Source organism: Artemia franciscana, chromosome 6, assembly GCF_032884065.1.
Source record: "Artemia franciscana chromosome 6, ASM3288406v1, whole genome shotgun sequence".
Lineage (NCBI taxonomy): Eukaryota > Metazoa > Arthropoda > Branchiopoda > Anostraca > Artemiidae > Artemia > Artemia franciscana.
In genome coordinates, this window is record NC_088868.1 from 26343383 (window position 1) to 26369497 (window position 26115).

General features: G+C 35.7%; 1 long non-coding RNA gene across 1 annotated transcript in view; it reads left to right on the forward strand.

Annotated features, from left to right (window-relative positions):
• The window catches only part of LOC136028251 (uncharacterized), a 151311-nt gene that overhangs the window by 115549 nt on the left and 9647 nt on the right, over positions 1-26115 (forward strand). Inside the window, exons 6-7 of the long non-coding RNA XR_010617777.1 lie at positions 2859-3045; positions 21237-21423. This is a non-coding gene — a long non-coding RNA (uncharacterized LOC136028251). The remainder of the gene's footprint in view (positions 1-2858; positions 3046-21236; positions 21424-26115) is intronic.

Consider the following 26115-nt stretch of genomic DNA (forward strand, 5'->3'; position numbering starts at 1 on the left):
ACCTCTGGACAATTGACCATATTTATAGGGCCCAAATAAGGATGTCGATTCCAGAGTATTGTATAGCATACTACTTAGAATCCAAAGAAGAATTCTGGTGCAGCCAAAACAATGCTTGTTTACTTACCTGCTACTTGTACATAACTATGGAGCTATGCATAAACATCGAGCAGAATAACAAATGTTCAAAAACAAAAGTCGTATAAAATGAATCATGTAGGAGCTTGTTTATTGAAAAAAACGAATGAAAAAAAAAGAAAATCGAAAAACAGTTAAATCCACATTACAATCCCCAGGAGAGAGTTTTGTGTGTGGAAAAATAAACAAGAATAGCCCATTTTCGGCATGATGTTTATAAATAATTACGGAACTGTGCATAAACATTAAGCAGAACAAAGAAAAATTGAGAACAAAAGCGCTTAAAATGAATCGCTCAGGAGCTAATTTGATCGATTTATTTAACTTACCTATGGACAGATTTTAAGCCCATTTTAGAACGCGCTTCTTCAAATTGGCCTGCAAAAATATCATTCAGTGTTCTGTAAAATACTCTGTCATTTTCACAATGCTTAGTTTTAGGAATTTTTTGTGAACATTCGTCTATATTATTCTTGCAGGCTCAGAAGGAAAAAATAAAATGCTTCTAAAACCTGTTGTAATTTATCCCCCAAAAAATCTCCTATATTTTGTTCTCAAATTTAAGCTGAGAAAGATTTAAATACCTAAATTCCATTTTATTTGAAACATAATTAACTGTAGTTCTAACTTGCATCCGTGATTCCCATTTTTTGTGCCCGAACGATGTGGGTAAGATAGTAGTTAAAATTTTAGCTGCTCAGAAGTTGATAATTCAATATACACAAAATGTCATATAAAATAACTTAACGGTGGACAAACTGAAAAATAAGTGCTTTAATATTTCATCAAGTGCTTTGCCACTAAATTAATTGCTCATCTTATTGTTTGTTTTCACTTAAATGATCTAACTCGTAACTAGCAAAAATTTGAAATCGTTCCGAAACACAAGATGTCATTCTGGAGCCAATCTTGCCATATCTATCTGTTATAATTCCTGAGTTTCGACTCACTAGTCCTAAATACAGTCGCTGGAAAATGTGGCTTAACCCCATAAAAAAAGAAAAAAGACCATTTATACCAGTAAACATCAAAATATTCCTTTGGAAGCCAATTTGATCTAGTGCACTCTTAGTATATTTGTAGACTCTAAGTCAGTTGAGATATTTAAACATGTATTAGAACTAAGCAGCTAATACTGAAATTTAGACACTGAAATTTTAAAAGTCAAGTCAAAAAATTGAAAAATTCAAGTCAAAAATCGTTTGAAAAATTTCGACACAAATATGCCCCCAATCGTGGAAAACATCTTTCCTGATTTGCCTCCTAGGGATTCCAATGAGTTGTCGAACAGAACAGGGGCAGTTTAAAAAATGTGTAAGAATTATTTAAAACAAGGATAAAGTTTTTCATATGCCCCTTCTTCCCATTAAGAAAGGGAAACAAAATTTTGATTTGTTTTTGCCAATAGTGCTTTCCATAGCTACCATGAAGTTCGTTTTTACTAGTTATCTCCTCCTACACCTACTTCTATTAGACCAAGCCTCTCTCGCTCCACCTCAACAAAGATCCTCATTTTTACCCAAATGAATTTTCCCACACAAACATGCAAGGGAGTTTTTTGTGTGTTGAGTTGATTCTTGTTAACCCTCCGTACGCTCTGTGTATAGCGTATATTTGTATCAGGTCTAAAGTAGGCTATCAGTCACACTTAAAATACCAAGGAAATCAAAATGGAAACATTTTTGTCTCCCTGGCTCCATCTCTGGTCTATTCATACCCAAAAGCCGGTATCCTCTACAATTTGACTTTTGGTTGCTATTCAATTATTAAAAATTTTCGTTACGTAAATTCTCTTCTTTGTTGTCACATCGAATCGTAAAAGGAAAGTAGCGGAAGATGGGGAATTTCACAAAGTTTTCACAAAGTAGGGCGTAGTTTTCACAGAAAGGAGAACTAAAAACTACTCAATGTAGTTACAAATTGACATACTTTTTATCTTTACTTTTAGATAAGATTGGCCTATATTTTAGGAAAAGGGAAAAGAGAAAAAATCCAAAGGGGAACTAAACAATTTTCAACGTAGTTACAAACTGACATACTTTCTATCTTTACTTTTAGATGAGATAGGCCTATATTTTTAGGAAAAGGGAATAGAGGAGAAGGAAAAAGGGAACTAAAAAATATTTAACGTAGTTACAAACTGGCATACTTTTTATCTTGACTTTTAGATAAGATAGGCCTATATTTTTATCAAATGTTTCGTCTTTATATCATGGGGAAATGAGAGCAACTAAGTAAACAACTATGAATTCAACATTTCGTTTGTAATTAGAATATACAGAAGGCTTTGCCACCTTTTTTGGAAGTCTGTTTCACTTTTGGGCAAGATTAAATAAGGAAATTCACATCAAGACTTAGAAAGAAATTTTTCCGTGAATTCTCTGTCTGAAATTAATCTATTAAATAATCCAGAGGTTCATTATTTTGCGAATAACCCAAAAAGTTGCTTATTTTCTTTTTATAAATATGCTAGTTTCAATTATATTATTTTTATTAATTCTACTGATGATTTCCTTTAAATGCTGTGATAAAACCTTACTAAGCGCCTGTAAAAGTAGGGCTTTGTATAATTTTTTCTTATAGCTTGAATTTAATGCTATTTTCTTCACCACGTTAAGAAAGCGTCTAATGCAATAGTTCTTATTAATCCTTAAACATTATACAACAACGCATTGACCAACCCCATCATCCCTCACTAATATTGACTTTGTTTTCTCTAGTTATGCAATGGAAGCATTCAAGAAACTGGACATAAATCTGGATAAAAAGAACTCCAATCAGCGGAAACTTTAAAGCGCTTAAGTAGATGGCAGGAAGTGTATATGTTCTATACAATCAGGCTAATGCTGGCTCCTGTGATTGAAACTGTCATTCTTCTAGACCGTATGCTCTTTTTAAAAGAAAGAGGTAGGTTTTTTGCCAAGTTCAACTGAATTGCAATATAATGGTGACGCGTCTGTATGGGGTAAAGTCAAATATGCATCGCAAATCCTTTTGTAATGAAGAAGCTTTGCAAATTTGACTGCCATTTTTTGTATCTCCAAAAGCCTGACATGTTACCAAAACCCTTATTTTGAAACTAAAGTGTTAAAATCTATAGTAGACTGCAAGAAAACTACGTAATATAATTATTTGATCAATTAGACCAAATTGTTTCATTTGATTGAAATGGATCAATTTGATAGAAATGGATCAATATGAGCATTTTTTTTTTTACCAAAAACTCTTGTGAAATGGCAATTTAATTTCTGAAACTAACCAGATTTTATAATATTTGAGAAGAATAAAGGGGCCAGAGGAGGGGCAGACAAAGAAGAAGGTGAGTTGCGAGTGCTATGAAAGTGAATCTATATTAAATGTGTAATTTAGAATCTTTGCAAAAATAGGTGAATTCGTTTCAAGTTTTGGAGAACAATAGGAGGTTAAAGAAGAAGGGGGGAAGGAGAAGGGAAGATGGTCTTGTTTTAAAATTAAGTCTATATTAATATGTAAATCTTAGTGCGGGTGAAAACTACCAAAATACTTCGGTTTTTGAGGAAAGCACAAAAATTAGCTGACGTGTACTTTCGAGCAGGCTCTTTAATATGGCTCGATTACACAAGCGAAATTTTTCATCGGAATGCTACTAGGTGGCTTGAAATCCAAGATGGCGGACGAAAATACAAGTTTGTTAAAATGAGAAGACATGACCGTTCAAATTGGCTAGTATGGGGTACTCGATGACCCAAGTTCCGAATAGTAAGTAACTAAATCATACCCTAGTGCCGTTAGGTGCCTCAAATCCAAGATGGCGGTCGAAAACATGAGTTTGTCAAAATGAAAAGATATGACTGCTGAAATAGGCCAGTATGGGGTAATCGATGGCAGAAGTTCCAAATATGAACTTAAGACCAACCTGGGTTGTACCAGAGTATTGCTAGGCACTTCAGATTCAAGATGGCGGTCAAAAAACACAAGCTTTGTTAAAACAAGAACTAATCACTTCCAATGGGCAGATTAGGAGCAATTGATAGCTCAGATTCTCAAAACACACGTATATGCACATAAATATACCTTAGTTATACCGTTGATCCGCTTGGGACCTAAAATTTGAAGACGGTGGAAGAAAAGTTGAGTGACGGTTGAGTGATTAGTACAACAGTTTTAAATATTGTTCTGTCATTCCGACATGCACCTATAATAGTACAGTGTGCACAGTACAAATTGCCTAAGATACGTCCAATTTATAGCCTTTGTTTATATTTGCTAAACCAAAATCAGTTAAATACTGGTTAACTCTTCATCTCCTTAATTATTGTAAATGAATCATCAGAGGCTAAATAGACGAATTAAAGCATTTAAGAATTATATATTTTTATTAGGAACATAAATAGATCAATCGAATCTTCTGCTCATAAAAAAATAATCGAATGTTCAAGTATTAAAGCACTTAGATTTCCACCAACATAATGAACTACAGTTAAGGTCAAATTTCCTGTAGCGGCACCTTATTTCACACCCTCTTTCACAACCACAACGCTCTGTCTCGCGCTAGACTTTTGACCCTGGTGGAAGGGAACCTAACCTCAGCCAAAGTCAGAAAAACTTGGAAGGTTGGATGTTGATTCAAACTCAACATATGACCTGCAACTGTAAGGATATGTTGTAAAAGCAAAAAAGTAGCTGGAGGAAGTCTCTGCATGTTCTTGGTATTTTGTCGACTAAATGTAACTTTCCTAAATTCATCCAGGTCGTCACAGTCTTGTTTTGCGTCGTGTGTCTTCATGACAAAGCGTTCAAGGTTGTATGCTTGCAGTTCTGTCACTTGGGAAGCCTGGTTTGTCAGTCGAAGGAAAGTGTCCGTCAATCCTGGAATATTTTGCCAAGTCGCAAAGAACAACCTCTTTGAGTGGTGAATAAAAGAAGAAAGGGTATCAAATCCTATAAACGCGTGGAAGAACAAAAGTGCCTTTGATTTTGTTGGCCCGAGTGATCGAACTATTTCGTGAATGGGATCCTGCCTTAGGAGTTAGGTTGTTACCAACAACAAACGCGAAAAGTAATTCAAATACTCCAATGTAATGAAAGCATGTGGTTGCCGTCACAATTGATCTGTGTCCACCGTTCTTATGGGAATCGAAGAATTTTCTTGTGAGACTGCGTCACAAGCGTTAAGCAAAAAGCGGGTATCAGCCTCTTGGTATGAACATAACTGGATGAAGTTCTGCTCTTTGAATGCCTGGCTAATTATGCACGTGTTTCCTATAGTGCAACATACTGGTTTTGACGTCGGAAACTTTTTCATGACAGCATGGGACACCAGCTTAAACACTGTCTGTTTTGTTTGCATCTGCTTGCAGGAATTTTTTCCACTTAAATGGCATTTGTGTGTTCGGGACAACTTTTAGTCGTGAAACTTTGCCTCTTTGATTTCTGACAGACAACTTTAGACTATCCAATATAATAAAATCTAATACGAGATCAAGTATCTTGGCATAATTGAGCTGATAGTCTATCATAAGAATAAACACGTTTTCTAAATACTATCTGAAGGTCTTCAAATTCCTTGGTTTCAACATTTGCACCCGAGGAGCTGAGGTTAAGCTGATTAAGACATCTGCAAATTCAGCCTTGTTGCCAGCACGAATCTGACCATCAGACGTCAAAGCTGGTGGTTACTGACTGTTTTCTTGTTTGAAGAAGGCGTCCATATCTCTCCTCGAGCAACAAAGCCCATGTAAAGTGCTTAAACAATGAGATCCGTCGTTGTTTCTAGAAAAGGACTCCCTATTTCGAAAATAGTCGTTATAAGACTGGAAATGTTCAATTGAAAACTCCTCTGGTGTGACTGCCTCACAATGGTCTCCGTCATTATGAGGACCAGAGTTGGAAGGACTATGTTCGAATTCGTTGATGCTGTTGGCTACTGCTGGGCCTCCAGTGCAACAGCAGCGAAGAGGTGAATAATCGTTCAGAATGCCTATATCTCCCCCAATGCCCTTAATAACACAGTTTAGCTGCTCGTATGGCTGGTCCAGAGGTGAATTTGAGAATGTTCTTCCCGATTTTGATATCGTTAACCTGTCCATCATGAACTCTTCAAAAACAGACGGATGCTCTGTTTCTAGTAGTACCATATCTTTCTATGTGAACAGGGAGCCAAGGGGAATAATTGATATGGTCGAAAAGTAAAAAACATGGTGCTATTAGCTGTAAGATTTCCATGTATGGTTTGAAATCGGCGGAGCGATATGACATCAAGCTACAACTGGTGTTCCTTGAATTCCATGATAAGTGCCCAAAATTCAAACTACGGAAAGCGACGTTTCATCATTATTCAGAACAATAGACAGAATGCCAGATATTATTACGTCAGTCGACTCTTACTTTGATGTACCAGTGCCATCGATTATCCCAGGCTAAATTATTTAAGCAGTCATGTCTTCTCATTTTAACAAACTCGTATTTTTGTCCGCCTTTTTGAAATTGAGGCTCCTAGTGGCACAATGGCACAACCTAGGTTATTTTTGCGTTCATATTCGGAACCTCTGCCCTGGATTAACCCATGTTAGCCTACCTGAACAGCCATGTCTTCTCATTTTGACAAACTCGTATTTTCGTCCACCATCTTGAATTTCAACTCACCTTGCGGTGTTCTGATTAAAAATTTCCCTTCCCAAATCAAGCCATATTGAAGAGCATGCTCGAAAGTACATGTCAGCCAATTTTTGTGCTTTCTTCAAAGACGGAAGTATTCTTGTGTTTTGACGCTTTTCTCCCGTATGATTTAAAGTCTGCAAAAAAAAGTGAAAAGAATTCTTTTTATGTGCTTTCTGGATAATGAGAAGAGGGAAACAACTAAAAAGACGAGATATAACTGCTAAGTCGTGTTATAAATGTGAATCTATATAAATTTCCATTGCTCTTTATAAAAGAAAGATATATGTTTTGGTGCTTTTTTTATTCCTTTCTTATTTTGTATGGATTGTTCTTTATTTTCTCCTTATCTGTTGGGACATTTAGGGGAAATTTTTTTGCCATTTATCGTATCAAATTCAAATGTGAGAGTCTGCTGATTTAAGCAGTTTTACTTGCCTTGTTAAACATTTAATGAAGTTGAATAAATAAGATTTATCTGGTCACGAAGCAATTTTTCTAAGAAATACCCACAGAAAATAAGAGTAATTATTAACTTTCAAAGGCGATGTATGAATGTAGCAATCGAACCATGTACTTGTTCTATGCGAAATAACTCCAGGTTCATACAATAATTTCAACAATGCAACTTAACACTTTTAATTGCCATTATTTTTAAATACGACTATCTCTCTTACGACTGTTACTGCTGTTTTGAAAAAGACAAGTTAACAATTACATGTATGTTGCTGTTGCGTAGATAGAATTGCTTGAAAAATTGCCAAGCTGGACTGTATAAGTTTATTTTTCTTTAGCTCAACACCTTATTTGGCGCCACAACTAGAATGCTAAGTTGACAATTATATTTGTTAAAAGCGAATTTTATTCGTACGTGTATATCTGCGTAAATCAAAAGTCAATTTGTGCATTGATTCAACTGAGAAATATCCCTTACCGCAATAATTATTATCTGTTGATCCTACTCCTGCCATCTAAGATGCGTCTCATTTAGTTAGTAAGTTAGGGCTGTTGGTGTGTAAGGCCTTCATTTTACTCATTCAGACGTTATGTTTAGACTTGAGGAGTTACGTTTGTCCCCGTTCTGGACCGTTTTTGGGACCATGGCTTTTTGTTAGGCCAGCATAATTTCAATGATCATAAGAATATGGAGATTGCAACCTGGAATGTTAGAGCATTAGAAAATAACTATTGTTCTACATTTTGAGTGACGAATACTGACGTTTCTAATTTGACTTATTGGGAGTTTCAGATACTTATATCTCAGGGGTAAGAAATGTGAAATTAGGTGATGTAGAATTTATTTAATCGGGCACGAAGGATGGGGGTACTTAGACAGAGAGTAGGGCTTGTGATGAATAAGGGATCTGCTAAGTTTTCTCGAGGTTGGGAAGATATTAATAATAGAATCCTAGTCGCTCATTTTATGACTAAAAAATGCAGGGTATTAGTCATAGTTGTATATGCCTCTGTGGGACTGACTAACGGAAATAGTAGTGACTCGGATGAATTTTACTTATAGCTATAGGAAAAAATAGACTGGATCCCAGACTTAAGGATTATTTTTTTATTAGGAGATTTTATTGCAAAGGTTTGTAGAAATAGGGATAGGTAAAGTAACAGTTCGTCCACTGAACCAGGACTCTATATGTACCTTTGAACAGTGGGTTGGTAATTACTCATTTGAAGAAATATGCTCAATCACTGACTTGAACGACAAGGTTAAAACACTCAACTCCATGCTGCTCGAAATGTTCTATGAATTTTTTCCGACTAAAGTAGTGCCAGTTTTTAGATCTGAATAGCCGAGGATCACGACAGATCTGAACTGATTGATCAAACTTACATGCCGACTACATAGTTCAGGGTGTATTTCATCTGCGAAAAAGTTACAAAATCTGTCAGTTGTGATCTACGGATGCTGAAATCAGATGGGACTTTGATCACAAGAAGTCAATTCTTTCTTTACTAAAATCTGTACCAGGTATTCATCGTTGAGTGAAGTTGATTTGAATACTCTGATAGAAGACAGCAAATGCGATGAAATCCAGCAAGTTTCTGAGTACGCATTTTAAAGGAAATACGGGAACTGCGAAATAACTGTGCTTCCCATCCTGCCGAATTGCCAGTAAAACTTTTACGTGAATATGCAATATTTCTTGTGAAATTTCTAACTTCGTTCAATAATCAATCGTTCCCCCAGTCTTGGAAACAAACTTATGTACGTGTCATTCTAAAGCTGAAGCATCCCAATAGCTGTGATCAGTTAATATCCATTTCAATCCTACCATAGTCACTTAGTCCTTAATTTACTGTGAATTTATGTTGCAAGTCGCAGATACACTTAACTTGTAACAATATGGTTTTTTAAAAGTGTGTAGTACCACAGTGTATTTAGTCAGGCTTTATCACCTGATCGTGCAATGTCTTGAATCTGGAGACGCTTTCGTTGATTCGCTACTCGTTGATTACAGGAAAGTATTTGATTTTATTAAACATCTTGTGGCTGCTACGAATCTTAAAAGAATGGGTGCACGCAAACATATCTTACTGCTTGTTATGGATTTCCTACGTTCCCTGTACCAGCGAGTCTACGCCCTCTTTCCTGGTGATCTCGACTCTGACTCGGAATAGATTATATTTGGAGCCCTTCAAGGCATCAATTTGGTCGCTCCACTTTTCCTTGCGGTAATGAATTACGTTAAGGACAACATGGATGGTCAATTCAAATACGTAGGCGATCTAAATGGGCGTCTTAAGTTCACAGTAGATACAACCCAAGCTATGCCCCAATTCAGTTCTGATATTCTAACAGAATTAAAAGAAGAATGTAGTGCAAATAGTTTGCAGATCAACGAAAGCAAAACCAAAATCGTAAAATTTTATCCGCTGAAATGAGGTCTTGTTTGTCCAATCCCTGATCTCCGTTTGTATTGTCAGCTTTAGTCCTGGGATTTAATTTCAGCGTCGATTGCTCATTTAATGCTCATATTCAAGGGCTAGTCCAGAAAGGCAACTACGCACTAAGTTCCTTGATTTTTGTGCCGCTCTTGATTTGTGCAGCTTTGATTTAATGCTTTCCCAGTAAATCAGCTGAAAACGCCATGTGTAACATACAAATGTCCCATATTAGAATATACATGCCCTGTTTTGGGAGTATCTAAGTGATTGATATGGAAGGAGTTCAAAAAAGATTGAATCTTTAACGCGCCGAACTCACGAGCGAAGGGTCGCTGGTTCGAATCTCGGTGGTGCCGACCGTTTGGTTTAGGACGAGGGTTAGTGGCGTTTCCCCGTAAGGCAAGCCAAAAGTCCACCCAGCTTCAAATGGGTACCTAGAGAAATCTAGGGAAAAAGCACGGGAAAGCGTCGGATGGCTTGCCCCCAACCACGCATTGCACCCCGGCCGAGGGCTGAGAATCAGGAGATCGGCACCTGCGCTACGCGAACCCTAATCGGTTTGCATGCGAAAGTTTGCTTTGTTTGCTTTTTTGCTTGATTTTTGCAGCTTTGATTTAATACTTTCCCAGTAAATCAGCTGAAAACGCCATATGTAACATACAAATGTCCTATATTAGAATATACATGCCCTGTTTTGGGAGTATCTAAGTGATTGATATGGAAGGAGTTCAAAAAAGATTGAACCTTTAAAGATTGAATCTTTCAAAAATTGAAAGATTGAATATTAAATCTTTAAAGATTGAAACTCTTAGGGATCGCAGGTTTCAGTAGATAATGCGTTTCGGGCAATTTCTCCTTGCTTCTCCCAAGCACCGACATTTTCTACCCCCTGCTGCCAACTCAGTATTTAATACCAAAGAGAAGAACCAATTAGTGTCAGTGCCTTTCAGAACTAATCGATTTAACAATTTATTTGACCGTTTTTTACCATTGCCCATGACAAAAGGCTTTAGGACTCGGTTTGCAAATGACAGCGACATTTAGTTTGTGATTTTAACCTACGACTATAAAAGCTGTCTTAAAATAAATGATTTCTTATTTCTGATGTAGAAGATAAAGTGAATAATTCTAGGAAAATAATTTTTGAAGTTGCTGATGGTGGCTTAGGGAATAAAGTTAGGAACGCAGCAAGGAATATTCTTAAAAATGCTTTATCTTTAATAGAGTGAAGGAGGGGCTTGTTGAAGAACTTTCTGAGCGATAGATCATATGAAATAAAAGGAACGGAGAAAAAGTGGATGTGACCTAAGGAGGTGTGAAGTGGAATAATGATAAAACATTGTTGTGGCACGAATAGAACTTGAACTGTTGTTGCCGCTCGGGTTTTCAAGATCACAGTTAAAGTCACCTGTTATCAGACACGAAAGTCCATGCTTTTTTATTTTATCAATACATTTGGATAGCCTTGCAATACTTATGGCAAACTGTCTATCTGATCGATCATCACGAAAATCCGTAGGGAGGTAAACATTCACTATAACAATATCATGCATTTTGATAGCGAGAAAGTCTAATGCCGAGTCAAACATAGAAGTTGATAGAGACGATCTAACGTAAGTCGCAAGGCCACCAGATGGCCGGCCATGAGTGCGAGAGCGTTTGGCTGCAACTGTAAAAACTTGATGGTTTGGTGACAGGTTCAATAACGGAAGGCTGAGAGAGGTTGCAAAATGTTCCTGCAAACACACAATATCATATCTTGAAAGAAGGTCCTCGATAAAAATAGACCGGTTAAGGATATTTCCATTTAAATTCCACGTTGCAACTGCATGCTTAGCACAAGTGGGTTCTAGATTCATTTTGGTAGGGAATTCATATTGATTATCTCTTTATTAGCCGGACATCTTATGTTATAGCATGTATGGCCTTTCTTTTTGCATATAATGCAGTACATATATTTAGTGCACAAATTATCCTTCGTGGATGTGTTTTCAGAAGCACCACAACGACCACATATAGGCGTCAATACGCAATTAGTCGCTAAGTGACCAACTCTATGGCACGAATAACATCTTTTTGGGAGAAATTTGAATTCTTCAGCAGGCAGCTTCTCATAACCGTTTCGGACTGAGACTGCAAGAAAGTCTTCGAGATCCTTACTGGTCCCGAAATACAGCTTGAACACTTTGGAGCGCTCAAAGCTACCGATTTCTATTGCTTTTAATGCACATGGAACAAGGGATTCTATATCAGTCTGGGTCATACTAGGTGGAACCTTTTTCAAAACAGCAATAAACATTTTCTCTTTGAGCATGGCAGAGACCTCAGGCTTACTAACTTTCATTTTCTCAACGATCTTTTCAGCAGAAGATTTGGACTTGACGAATAATTTCCAGTCCTGTCTCACCTTTTTTAGCTCACTTATTTCGGCTGAGTTAGGGCAGATGCTATCCAAAAACTGCTTGCGAGCAATGGGATTATCGAGAGACTTTGGCATTTTACGAACAACGGCATAGGATGTCTGGGGATTGACTGTTACAGGATTGGAGGGGCCTCTGAAGCTACTCGTTAAAGGGCAGCAGAGGCTCTGTGCCTTAGCCTTAGACCCAAAGTTCTTAAATTCTAGACATAAATAATTTACCTTGCGGGTTAACGTAGCGCTTGCCTCGCCAGGAATTTTGGGGACTTCGTCCGGTTCGTATATAACAAACTTCGGCAGTCCCACTGAATTCTTATCACAGTAGTCTATAACTTTCAAAATGTCTGCAAATGTATCAGCAACTTTCAGTCTTTCGGTTGGTAGAGTAGCATAATTCGCCACAGACCAAATTGTTTTCTTCGCTTCGCTCACCAAATCGTCGGCGAAAAAATCACAACCAGTTTTGATAATACCGGCATTTGCATTACCTTTTGATTTTGCCCGCACGACAAAATTTAATATAGTGTTATGTACTAGTCTATCAGGCTGCATCCCATGAAATGAATCCAGTTCACACACAGTTCTAGACTCAACGTCAGATAATCCATTAATTAGCAAAACAAACAAATCCAATCTTTTTTGCACAATTTCTCAGCAAACACAGGTAGATTGGTATTTGTACGAGTGATGTAGATAATGAGATTCAATCTTTACACTTTCATAATAGTTTATCCTTGAAACTTGAAAAAAATAATCCGTCTAATTTAGCTTATGTTCACGCTTCAAAAGCAAGGTAATATCCAGAAAAATGTTATTTTTTGTTCGTCCGCACTGAATGAAAGCTAGTTGCTGGTTCGTCAATGGCGTCACCAGTTAAAGCAGTGACTATCCTGACAGTTTTCTGTGCCATCAATATGTAAATTAAGTACAGGAAAGATACTTTATTTGACCTTTCTTCACCCCTGTACACGGTGGCGCCATCTACTTTTTCGAACTTGGTGACTTTTAATCTTCTGACGAAGCCACAAGATGCTGCTACCGTCCCTTTTTAGTTGTCAGCACTGTTCACAGTAGAGCTTAAACAAAGCCGAGTGATATTTTCTTCTTTTTGTGTTAGTTTCTTATTTAGCATAGTGAAGCAACGCAAATTAGCTGTTAGCTACGATGTTGTTTAAATAACCCTATCTATCTATCTATTATTGAAAGAAGGTTGGATGATTGAAAGAAGGTTGGATGATTAAAAGAAGGTTGGATGATTGATGCAAGGAATGAAAGAAGGTTGTGTGTTTGAAAGAAAGTTGGATGAATGGAAGAAATTTGGATGATTTAAGGAAGATTAGACGATTGAAGAAAGGTTGCATGATTGAAACAAGGTTGGAGGATTGATAAAATTTCGGTTTTCCGAAAGAAGATTGGAAAATTGAAAGAAACGTTGTATAATTGAAAGAAAGGTTGTGTGATTGAAAAAAGGTTGGATGGTTGAAAGAAGGTTGGATGATTGAAAGAAGGTTGGATGATTGAAAGAAGGTTGGATGATTGAAAGAAGGAATGAAAAAAGGTTGTGTGTTTGTTAAGAATCTTGGAAGAATAAAAGAACTTTGGATGATTGAAAAAAGGTTGGATGATTGAAAGAAGGTTGGATGATTGAAAGAACGCTGGATGATTGAAAGAAGGTTGGATGATTGAAAGAAGGTTTTAAGATTGAAAGGAGTAATGAAAGAACGTTCTGTGTTTGAAAGAAAGTTGGATGAATGAAAGAAGTTTGGATGATTGAAAGAAGGTTATTGACGATTGAAGAATGGTTAGATGATTGAAAAAAGGTCAGTTGTTCGAAAGAAGATTGGAAAATTGAAAGAAAGGTTGTATGAATTTAAGGAAAGGTTATATGATTAAAAGAAGATTGGATGATTGAAAGAAGGTTGGATTATTGAAAGAAGGTTGGATGATTGAAAGAAGGTTAGAAGATTGAAGAAAGGTTAGATGATTGAAAAAAGGTTGAATAATTAAAAAAAGGTCGGTTGTACGAAATAAGATTGGAAAATTGAAAGAAATATTACATGATTGATTGAAAGTTTGTATAATTGAAAGAAGAAGGTTGGATGATTGAAAGAAGGAAAGAAAGAAGGTTGTGTTTTTGAAAGAATGTTGGATGAATGAAAAAACTTTGGTTGATTGAAAGAAGGTTAGACGATTGAAAAAAGGTTAGATGATTGAAAAAAGGTTGGATGATGAATGAAAGAACGTTGGATGATTGTAAGAAGGCTGGATGATTGAAAAAAGTTTGGATGATTGAAAAAAGGAATGAAAGAAGGTTGTGTGTTTGAAAGAAAGTTGGATGATTAAAAGAACTTTGGATGATTGAAAGAAGGTTAGACGATTGAAGAAAGGTTAGATGATTGAAAAACAGGCTGGATGATTGATAAAAGGTCAGCTGTCCGAAAGAAGATTGGAAAATTGAAAGAAACGTTGTATAATTGAAAGAAAGGCTGTATAATTGAAAGAAGGTTGGATGATTGAAAGAAGGCTGGATGATTGATAGAAGGTTGGATGATTGAAAGAAGGCTGGATGATTGATAGAAGGTTGGATGATTGAAACAAGGTTGGATGATTGAAAGAAGGTTGGATTATTGAAAGAAGGTTTGACTATTGAAAGAAGGTTGGATGATTGAAAGAAGGCTGGATGATTGAAAGAAGGTTGGATGATTGAAAGAAGGTTGGATGATTGAAAGAAGGCTGGATGATTGATAGAAGGTTGGATGATTGAAACAAGGTTGGATGATTGAAAGAAGGTTGGATTATTGAAAGAAGGTTGGACTATTGAAAGAAGGTTGGATGATTGAAAGAAGGCTGGATGATTGATAGAAGGTTGGATGATTGAAACAAGGTTGGATGATTGAAAGATGGTTGGATTATTGAAAGAAGAAGGTTGGACTATTGAAAGAAGGTTGGATGATTGAAAGAAGGTTTAATGATGGAAGAAAGGCTAGATGATTGAAAAAAGGTTGCATGATTGAAAGAAGGTTGGATGATTAAAATAAGGTTGGAACGAAGGTGGAAATATATATATATATATATATATATATATATATATATATATATATATATATATATATATATATATATATATATATGTATATATATATATATATATATATATATATATATATATATATATATATATATATATATATATATATATATATATATATATATATACATATATATATATATATATATATATATATATATATATATATATATTTAACTACTCAAAACTTGTGAATATATAACATTCTTTGCTGTCCCATTGTCAGTCCATATAAATAGATTGTTAGGTCTACCAACTCTTGAACATGCAACATAATAATTGTCCATGGGAAAACAATCCGTATTCAGATCTATACCGCGTTTTTCTAACGATTGCCCTTGAGCTTTGTTGATAGTGATTGCTAATCAAACATTCCCTGTGTCCCCGTCGTCATTTATATATCCCCCTGTGCCCCCGGCTTCCCCGTTGTAGTTTTGTCCCTGTGTCCTGGTCTTCATTTATATGCGTCATTTGTGTCCCGGTATCCCAGTATGTAATTTCTCTTTGAGTGTCCCGATCGTCATTTATATTCCCAATGTCCCAGTCGTCATTTGTATCCCGGTGTCCCGGTCTGTAATTTCTCTTTGAGTGTCCCGGTCATCATTTATATTCCCTGTGTCTCGGTCGTCATTTGTGTCCCAGTGTCCCGGTCTGTAGTGTCATCTTATAATGACGTTATATACAAAGCCTTATATACTTATAATGACGTCAAATGCAAACCCACAAAAAAACAAAAATGTATATATACAACTTATTTTTATATATATAGATACAGTTTCCTTTTTAGCTTTATTTTTCTTTTTTAGTTTTTTCTTTTCTTAGTTTGTTTCTTTTTTAGTTTTTCTTTTCTTTTAGTTGCAGAACTAATATGTTGCATAATGGTAAGAATAGAAGATGCTATTCAATCAAATATATTGATTGAAAAGAAAGATGCTGTGATAGAAAATATTCTAAGATCTGTGGCGTTGATAAAAGAATGTATAAATGAAGTAGATGAACTTATTAAGACATTGAAAAATGTCTTAATTAGACGGAAACGTAATTTCCATCCCACGTGAAATGAATATGAATTGTACAATCTTAAAGCTCAAGAAAATACGAAATTTTTTCAGCTTTCTATAGGGACGGTCGTCGTGAGCTGAAAAAGTCCCAGTTAGGAAAACCTCCTGTATTTCCACACTCCGATGGTTTATCCTTTTTTTTACACAATTTTAGTAATTCTTCAACTTTAGGGAGAGGAAAGCATGATAAGCCTTGTTCTGTTCCATTCAATACGTTGCATTCAATACGGTCTATCATTTCCTCCTTAAAGTATAAAGATACTAATTTAACATCAAACACTTAACATTCACTTAACGCTAAATTAACATTCAAACCTTGTGATACACAGGGTTCCCACTTGGAGTACGAAACTGCTATTTTAGCACTATTTTATCGTGTGTAGCACTTTCTTCATTGAATGTAGCACTTTAAAAAATTGACATAATAACTAATCTAAGTACAATTAAACAAATAATGCGCGTCTCGACACGCGAAAAAAAATATTTCAGTGTAGCGCCAAAAATCCCTATGTAGCACGCGAATTTGGGCAATTGTAGCACTGAGTATGGTCACCCTTAAAACCTCCCATTTAATTCCTTTGGGTGAGGAACACATATACTGAGAAAGACTCGTTTCTGTGTTCTATCCTCCATAGGAAAATCCTCCGACAAATACTCATTAGCAAGTATTATAGGATACTCTTTGTATCCTCGTTAGCGAACAAGCAACTGTCTCTTATCCTTGCGAGTTCAGTTCTTTAATGTCTCTTCAGTCTGAAAGATTTCACAATTATTTTGGGCTTTTTGAATTTCATAGTCATTAGAATTGCCGAGAATCTCTTCATCTTTAGTGTCTAGTAGACAATATGTTATACTTTCAGTGTCAAGGATTTTTTGAACTATTTACTTGTGTAAGTAGGTCATCAGGTTGTTACCTCTGGTCAATTGACCATATCTTTAGGGCCCAAATAAGGCTGTCGCTTACGGAGTGTTGTATAGCATACTACTTAGAATATGAAGAAGAATTCTGGTGCAACCAAAACACAACTTATTTACTTACCTGTTACTTTGAGAAAATATTTCATTTGCACAGATAACCTTTGAAAACGATCATTTAGATTGAGACATTTTTCCAAAATCAAAAAATTCTGCATGATTTTAAGTTTCATAAATCTATCCATTTTTAAATCCTAGCACTCTCAAAGCTGACTAGAGACTAACTAAGATTCTTTCTTCTATAGGAATATTCCTAGAGGAACGGTAACCTACTGAAAATATCTAATAAGAAAAAATATTTTCGATTTAGAAACATTTTTATTGCATAACTACAACAATATATCACTCATTTTTCACATACGAATTCAATTTAATTTCGTTAGTATATTTCGCTTCTGTATCTAAAGCAGCTTGAAGGCTTATGTTTATGCATTATATTAAGTTTTGCTGCAAAACATAACTGCTCAACCAATTTGAATTTGTTCATTGACATTACATATCTCGCATTCTCATCCCATGCAAGGCTCAGTCGACATGTTGTTGTAATTTGAACTACTACGTTTAGTAGTCTTGTCTTTGTATCATTGCTGCTGCCGCTCCAATATTCACTTCTAATATTGTAAGTAAACCACCCATTTTTGCTAGTATATCTTCTCAATTTATTTTCCTTAGTATATTTCACTTTTGCATTTAAAGCAGGTTACAGGCTTATCTGTATGCATTATATTAAGTTTTGCTTCCAAACATAACTGCTCCTCCAATTTGAATTTGTTCATTGATATCGCATATCTCGCATACTTCTCATCCCATGCAGGGCTCAGTCGACATCTTGATGTAATTTCAACTGCTACGTTTGGTAGTCTTGTCTTTGTATCATTGCTGCTGCCAGCTCCAATATCAACTTGTAATATTGTAAACAAACCACCCATTTTTGCTAGTATATCTTGTCAAATAAAAACTTGATGATAAAGGGTATATTCATAGTTTTCTCTCTCTGAATTCTACTTTCGTATTAGCATAAAATACATTAAAAATTTAGCCTTATATTGGATCTGGTTGCTGCGGTTGGTTGCTAGGATCTTATATGCAAATGAGAAGCCAACTGAATTATGCTAATATTGTATCTCTTATACTTTGCTTATGTAAAAAGGTCATCAGGTTCTTACCTCTGGACAATTGACCATATTTATAGGGCCCAAATAAGGATGTCGCTTCCGGAGTATTGTATAACATACTACTTAGAATCCAAAGAAGAATTCTGGTGCAGCCAAAACAATGCTTGTTTACTTACCTGCTACTTGTACATAACTATGGAGCTATGCATAAACATCGAGCAGAATAACAAATGTTCAAAAACAAAAGTCGTATAAAATGAATCATGTAGGAGCTTGTTTATTGAAAAAACGAATGAAAAAAAAAAGAAAATCGAAAAACAGTTAAATCCACATTACAATCTCCAGGAGAGAGTTTTGTGTGTGGAAAAATAAACAAGAATAGCCCATTTTCGGCATGATGTTTATAAATAATTACGGAACTGTGCATAAACATTAAGCAGAACCAAGAAAAATTGAGAACAAAAGCGCTTAAAATGAATCGCTCAGGAGCTAATTTGATCGATTTATTTAACTTACCTATGGACAGATTTTAAGCCCATTTTAGAACGCGCTTCTTCAAATTGGCCTGCAAAAATATCATTCAGTATTCTGTAAAATACTCTGTCATTTTCAGAATGCTTAGTTTTAGGAATTTTTTGTGAACATTTGTCTATATTATTCTTGCAGGCTCAGAAGGAAAAAATAAAACGCTTCTAAAACCTGTTGTAATTTATCCCCCAAAAAATCTCCTATATTTTGTTCTCAAATTTAAGCTGAGAAAGATTTAAATACCTAAATTCCATTTTATTTGAAACATAATTAACTGTAGTTCTAACTTGCATCCGTGATTCCCATTTTTTGTGCCCGAACGATGTGGGTAAGATAGTAGTTAAAATTTTAGCTGCTCAGAAGTTGATAATTCAATATACACAAAATGTCATATAAAATAACTTAACGGTGGACAAACTGAAAAATAAGTGCTTTAATATTTCATCAAGTGCTTTGCCACTAAATTAAATGCTCATCTTATTGTTTGTTTTCACTTAAATGATCTAACTCGTAACTAGCAAAAATTTAAAATCGTTCCGAAACACAAGATGTCATTCTGGAGCCAATCTTGCCATATCTATCTGTTATAATTCCTGAGTTTCGACTCACTAGTCCTAAATACAGTCGCTGGAAAATGTGGCTTAACCCCATAAAAAAAGAAAAAAGACCATTTATACCAGTAAACATCAAAATATTCCTTTGGAAGCCAATTTGATCTAGTGCACTCTTAGTATATTTGTAGACTCTAAGTCAGTTGAGATATTTAAACATGTATTAGAACTAAGCAGCTAATACTGAAATTTAGACACTGAAATTTTAAAAGTCAAGTCAAAAAATTGAAAAATTCAAGTCAAAAATTGTTTGAAAAATTTCGACACAAATATGCCCCCAATCGTGGAAAACATCTTTCCTGATTTGCCTCCTAGGGATTCCAATGAGTTGTCGAACAGAACAGGGGCAGTTTAAAAAATGTGTAAGAATTATTTAAAACAAGGATAAAGTTTTTCATATGCCCCTTCTTCCCATTAAGAAAGGGAAACAAAATTTTGATTTGTTTTTGCCAATAGTGCTTTCCATAGCTACCATGAAGTTCATTTTTACTAGTTATCTCATCCTACAGCAACTTCTATTAGACCAAAGCTCTCTCGCTCCACCTCAACAAAGATCCTCATTTTTACCCAAATGAATTTTCCCACACAAACATGCAAGGGAGTTTTTGTGTGTTGAGTTGATTCTTGTTAACCCTTCGTACGCTCTGTGTATAGCGTATATTTGTATCAGGTCTAAAGTAGGCTATCAGTCACACTTAAAATACCAAGGAAATCAAAATGGAAACATTTTTGTCTCCCTGGCTCCATCTCTGGTCTATTCATACCCAAAAGCCGGTATCCTCTACAATTTGACTTTTGGTTGCTATTCAATTATTAAAAATTTTCGTTACGTAAATTCTCTTCTTTGTTGTCACATCGAATCGTAAAAGGAAAGTAGCGGAAGATGGGGAATTTCACAAAGTTTTCACAAAGTAGGGCGTAGTTTTCACAGAAAGGAGAACTAAAAACTACTCAATGTATTTACAAATTGACATACTTTTTATCTTTACTTTTAGATAAGATTGGCCTATATTTTTAGGAAAAGGGAAAAGGGAAAAAATCCAAAGGGGAACTAAACAATTTTCAACGTAGTTACAAACTGACATACTTTCCATCTTTAGTTTTAGATGAGATAGGCCTATATTTTTAGGAAAAGGGAATAGAGGAGAAGGAAAAAGGGAACTAAAAAATATTTAACGTAGTTACAAACTGGCATACTTTTTATCTTGACTTTTAGATAAGATAGGCCTATATTTTTATCAAATCTTTCGTCTTTATATCATGAGGAAATGAGAGCAACTAAGTAAACAACTATGAATTCAACATTTCGTTTGTAATTAGAAGATACAGAAGGCTTTGCCACCTTTTTTGGAAGTCTGTTTCACTTTTGGGCAAGATTAAATAAGGAAATTCACATCAAGACTTAGAAAGAACTTTTTCCGTGAACTCTCTGTCTGAAATTAATCTATTAAATAATCCAGAGGTTCATTATTTTGCGAATAATCCAAAAAGCTGCTTATTTTCTTTTTATAAATATGCTAGTTTCAATTATATTATTTTATTAATTCTACTGATGATTTCCTTTAAATGCTGTGATAAAACCTTACTAAGCGCCTGTAAAAGTAGGGCTTTGTATAATTTTTTCTTATAGCTTGAATTTAATGCTATTTTCTTCACCACGTTAAGAAAGCGTCTAATGCAATAGTTCTTATTAATCCTTAAACATTATACAACAACGCATTGACCAACCCCTTCATCCCTCACTAATATTGACTTTGTTTTCTCTAGTTATGCAATGGAAGCATTCAAGAAACTGGACATAAATCTGGATAAAAAGAACTCCAATCAGCGGAAACTTTAAAGCGCTTAAGTAGATGGCAGGAAGTGTATATGTTCTATACAATCAGGCTAATGCTGGCTCCTGTGATTGAAACTGTCATTCTTCTAGACCGCATGCTCTTTTTAAAAGAAAGAGGTAGGTTTTTTGCCAAGTTCAACTGAATTACAATATAATGGTGACGCGTCTGTATGGGGTAAAGTCAAATATGCATCGCAAATCCTTTTGTAATGAAGAAGCTTTGCAAATTTGACTGCCATTTTTTGTATCTCCAAAAACCTGACATGTTACCAAAACCCTTATTTTGAAACTTATTTTGAAAATTGGTGACGCGTCTGTATGGGGTAAAGTCAAATATGCATCGCAAATCCTTTTGTAATGAAGAAGCTTTGCAAATTTGACTGCCATTTTTTGTATCTCCAAAAACCTGACATGTTACCAAAACCCTTATTTTGAAACTAAAGTGTTAAAATCTATAGTAGACTGCAAGAAAACTACGTAATATAATTATTTGATCAATTAGACCAAATTGTTTCATTTGATTGAAATGGATCAATTTGATAGAAATGGATCAATATGAGCATTTTTTTTTTTACCAAAAACTCTTGTGAAATGGCAATTTAATTTCTGAAACTAACCAGATTTTATAATATTTGAGAAGAATAAAGGGGCCAGAGGAGGGGCAGACAAAGAAGAAGGTGAGTTGCGAGTGCTATGAAAGTGAATCTATATTAAATGTGTAATTAGAATCTTTGCAAAAATAGGTGAATTCGTTTCAAGTTTTGGAGAACAATAGGAGGTTAAAGCAGAAGGGGGGAAGGAGAAGGGAAGATGGTCTTGTTTTAAAATTAAGTCTATATTAATATGTAAATCTTAGTGCGGGTGAAAACTACCAAAATACTTCGGTTTTTGAGGAAAGCACAAAAATTAGCTGACGTGTACTTTCGAGCAGGCTCTTTAATATGGCTCGATTACACAAGCGAAATTTTTCATCGGAATGCTACTAGGTGGCTTGAAATCCAAGATGGCGGACGAAAATACAAGTTTGTTAAAATGAGAAGACATGACCGTTCAAATTGGCTAGTATGGGGTACTCGATGACCCAAGTTCCGAATAGTAAGTAACTAAATCATACCCTAGTGCCGTTAGGTGCCTCAAATCCAAGATGGCGGTCGAAAACATGTTGTCAAAATGAAAAGATATGGCTGCTGAAATAGGCCAGTATGGGGTAATCGATGGCAGAAGTTCCAAATATGAACTTAAGACCAACCTGGGTTATACCAGAGTATTGCTAGGCACTTCAGATTCAAGATGGCGGTCAAAAAACACAAGCTTTGTTAAAACAAGAACTAATCACTTCCAATGGGCAGATTAGGAGCAATTGATAGCTCAGATTCTCAAAACACACGTATATGCACATAAATATACCTTAGTTATACCGTTGATCCGCTTGGGACCTAAAATTTGAAGACGGTGGAAGAAAATGTCAGTTTTCCAGATTCCATGAGGTTCATGATCCCGATATAACAGACTTGAGTTGAGTGATTAGTACAACAGTTTTAACTATTGTTCTGTCATTCCGACATGTACCTATAATAGTACAGTGTGCACAGTACAAATTGCCTAAGATACGTCCAATTTATAGCCTTTGTTTATATTTGCTAAACCAAAATCAGTTTAATACTGGTTAACTCTTCATCTCCTTAATTATTGTAAATGAATCATCAGAGGCTAAATAGACGAATTAAAGCATTTAAGAATTATATATTTTTATTTTGAACATAAATAGATCAATCGAATCTTCTGCTCATAAAAAAATAATCGAATGTTCAAGTATTAAAGCACTTAGATTTCCACCAACATATTGAACTACAGTTAAGGTCAAATTTCCTGTAGCGGCACCTTATTTCACACCCTTTTTCACAACCACAACGCTCTGTCTCGCGCCAGACTTTTGACCCTGGTGGAAGGGAACCTAACCTCAGCCAAAGTCAGAAAAACTTGGAAGGTTGAATGTTGATTCAAACTCCACATATGACCTGCAACTGTAAGGATATGTTGTAAAAGCAAAAAAGTAGCTGGAGGAAGTCTCTGCATGTTCTTGGTATTTTGTCGAGTAAATGTAACTTTCCTAAATTCATCCAGGTCGTCACAGTCTTGTTTTGCGTCGTGTGTCTTCATGACAAAGCGTTCAAGGTTGTATGCTTGCAGTTCCGTCACTTGGGAAGCCTGGTTTGTCAGTCGAAGGAAAGTGTCCGTCAGTCCTGGAATATTTTGCCAAGTCGCAAAGAACCACCTCTTTGAGTGGTGAATAAAAGAAGAAAGGGTATCAAATCCTATAAACGCGTGGAAGAACAAAAGTGCCTTTGATTTTGTTGGCCCGAGTGATCGAACTATTTCGTGAATGGGATCCTGCCTTAGGAGTTAGGTTGGTACCAACAACAAACGTGAAAAGTAATTCAAATACTCCAATGTAATGAAAGCATGTGGTTGCCGTCACAATCGATCTGTGTCCACCGTTCTTATGGGAATCGAAAAATTTTCTTGTGAGACTGCGTCACAAGCGTGAAGCAAAAAGCGGGTATCAGCCTCTTGGTATGAACATAACTGGATGAAATTCTGCTCTTTGAATGCCTGGCTAATTATGCACGTGTTTCCTATAGTGCAACTTACTGGTTTTGACGTCGGAAACTTTTTCATGACAGCATGGGACACCAGCTTAAACACTGTCTGTTTTGTTTGCATCTGCTTGCAGGAATTTTTTCCACTTAAATGGCATTTGTGTGTTCGGGACAACTTTTAGTCGTGAAACTTTGCCTCTTTGATTTCTGACAGACAACTTTAGACTATCCAATCTAATAAAATCTAATACGAGATCAAGTATCTCGGCATAATTGAGCTGATAGTCTATCATAAGAATAAACACGTTTTCTAAATACTATCTGAAGGTCTTCAAATTCCTTGGTTTCAACATTTGCACCCGAGGAGCTGAGGTTAAGCTGATTAAGACATCTGCAAATTCAGCCTTGTTGCCAGCACGAATCTGACCATCAGACGTCAAAGCTGGTGGTTACTGACTGTTTTCATGTTTGAAGAAGGCGTCCATATCTCTCCTCGAGCAACAAAGCCCATGTAAAGTGCTTAAACAATGAGATCTGTCGTTGTTTCTAGAAAAGGACTCCCTATTTCGAAAATAGTTGTTATAAGACTGGAAATGTTCAATTGAAAACTCTTCTGGTGTGACTGCCTCACAATGGTCTCCATCATTATGAGGACCAGAGTTGGAAGGACTATGTTCGAATTCGTTGATGCTGTTGGCTACTGCTGGGCCTCCGGTGCACCAGCAGCGAAGAGCTGAATAATCGTTCAGAATGCCTAATTCTCCCCCAATGCCCTTAATAACACAGTTTAGCTGCTCGTATGGCTGGTCCAGAGGTGAATTTGAGAATGTTCTTCCCGATTTTGATATCGTTAACCTGTCCATCATGAACTCTTCAAAAACAGACGGATGCTCTGTTTCTAGTAGTACCATATCTTTCTATGTGAACAGGGAGCCAAGGGGAATAATTGATATGGTCGAAAAGTAAAAAACATGGTGCTATTAGCTGTAAGATTTCCATGTATGGTTTGAAATCGGCGGAGCGATATGACATCAAGCTACAACTGGTGTTCCTTGAATTCCATGATAAGTGCCCAAAATTCAAACTACGGAACGCGACGTTTCATCATTATTCAGAACAATAGACAGAATGCCAGATATTATTACGTCAGTCCACTCTTACTTTGATGTACCAGTGCCATCGATTATCCCAGGCTAAATTATTTAAGCAGTCATGTCTTCTCATTTTAAAAAACTCGTATTTTTGTCCGCCTTTTTGAAATTAAGGCTCCTAGTGGCACAATGGTACAACCTAGGTTATTTTTGCGTTCATATTCGGAACCTCTGCCCTGGATTAACCCATGTTAGCCTACCTGAACAGCCATGTCTTCTCATTTTGACAAACTCGTATTTTCGTCCACCTTCTTGAATTTCAAGTCACCTTGCGGTGTTCTGATTAAAGATTTCACTTTCCAAATCAAGCCATATTGAAGAGCATTCTCGAAAGTACATGTCAGCCAATTTTTGTGCTTTCTTCAAAGACGGAAGTATTCTTGTGTTTTGACGCTTTTCTCCCGTATGATTTAAAGTCTTTGCAAAAAAAAGTGAAAAGAATTCTTTTTATGTGCTTTCTGGATAATGAGAAGAGGGAAACAACTAAAAAGACGAGATATAACTGCTAAGTCGTGTTATACATGTGAATCTATATAAATTTCCATTGCTCTTTATAAAAGAAAGATATATGTTTTGGTGCTTTTTTTATTCCTTTCTTATTTTGTATGGATTGTTCTTTATTTTCTCCTTATCTGTTGGGACATTTAGGGGAAATGTTTTGCCATTTATCGTATCAAATTCAAATGTGAGAGCCTGCTGATTTAAGCAGTTTTACTTGCCTTGTTAAACATTTAATGAAGTTGAATAAATTGGATTTATCTGGTCACGAAGCAATTTTTCTAAGAAATACCCACAGAAAATAAGAGTAATTATTAACTTTCAAAGGCGATGTATGAATTTAGCAATCGAACGATGTACTTGTTCTATGCGAAATAACTCCAGGTTCATACAATAATTTCAACAATGCAACTTAACACTTTTAATTGCCATTATTTTTAAATACGACTATCTCTCTTACGACTGTTACTGCTGTTTTGAAAAAGACAAGTTAACAATTACATGTATGTTGCTGTTGCGTAGATAGAATTGCTTGAAAAATTGCCAAGCTTGAGTGTATA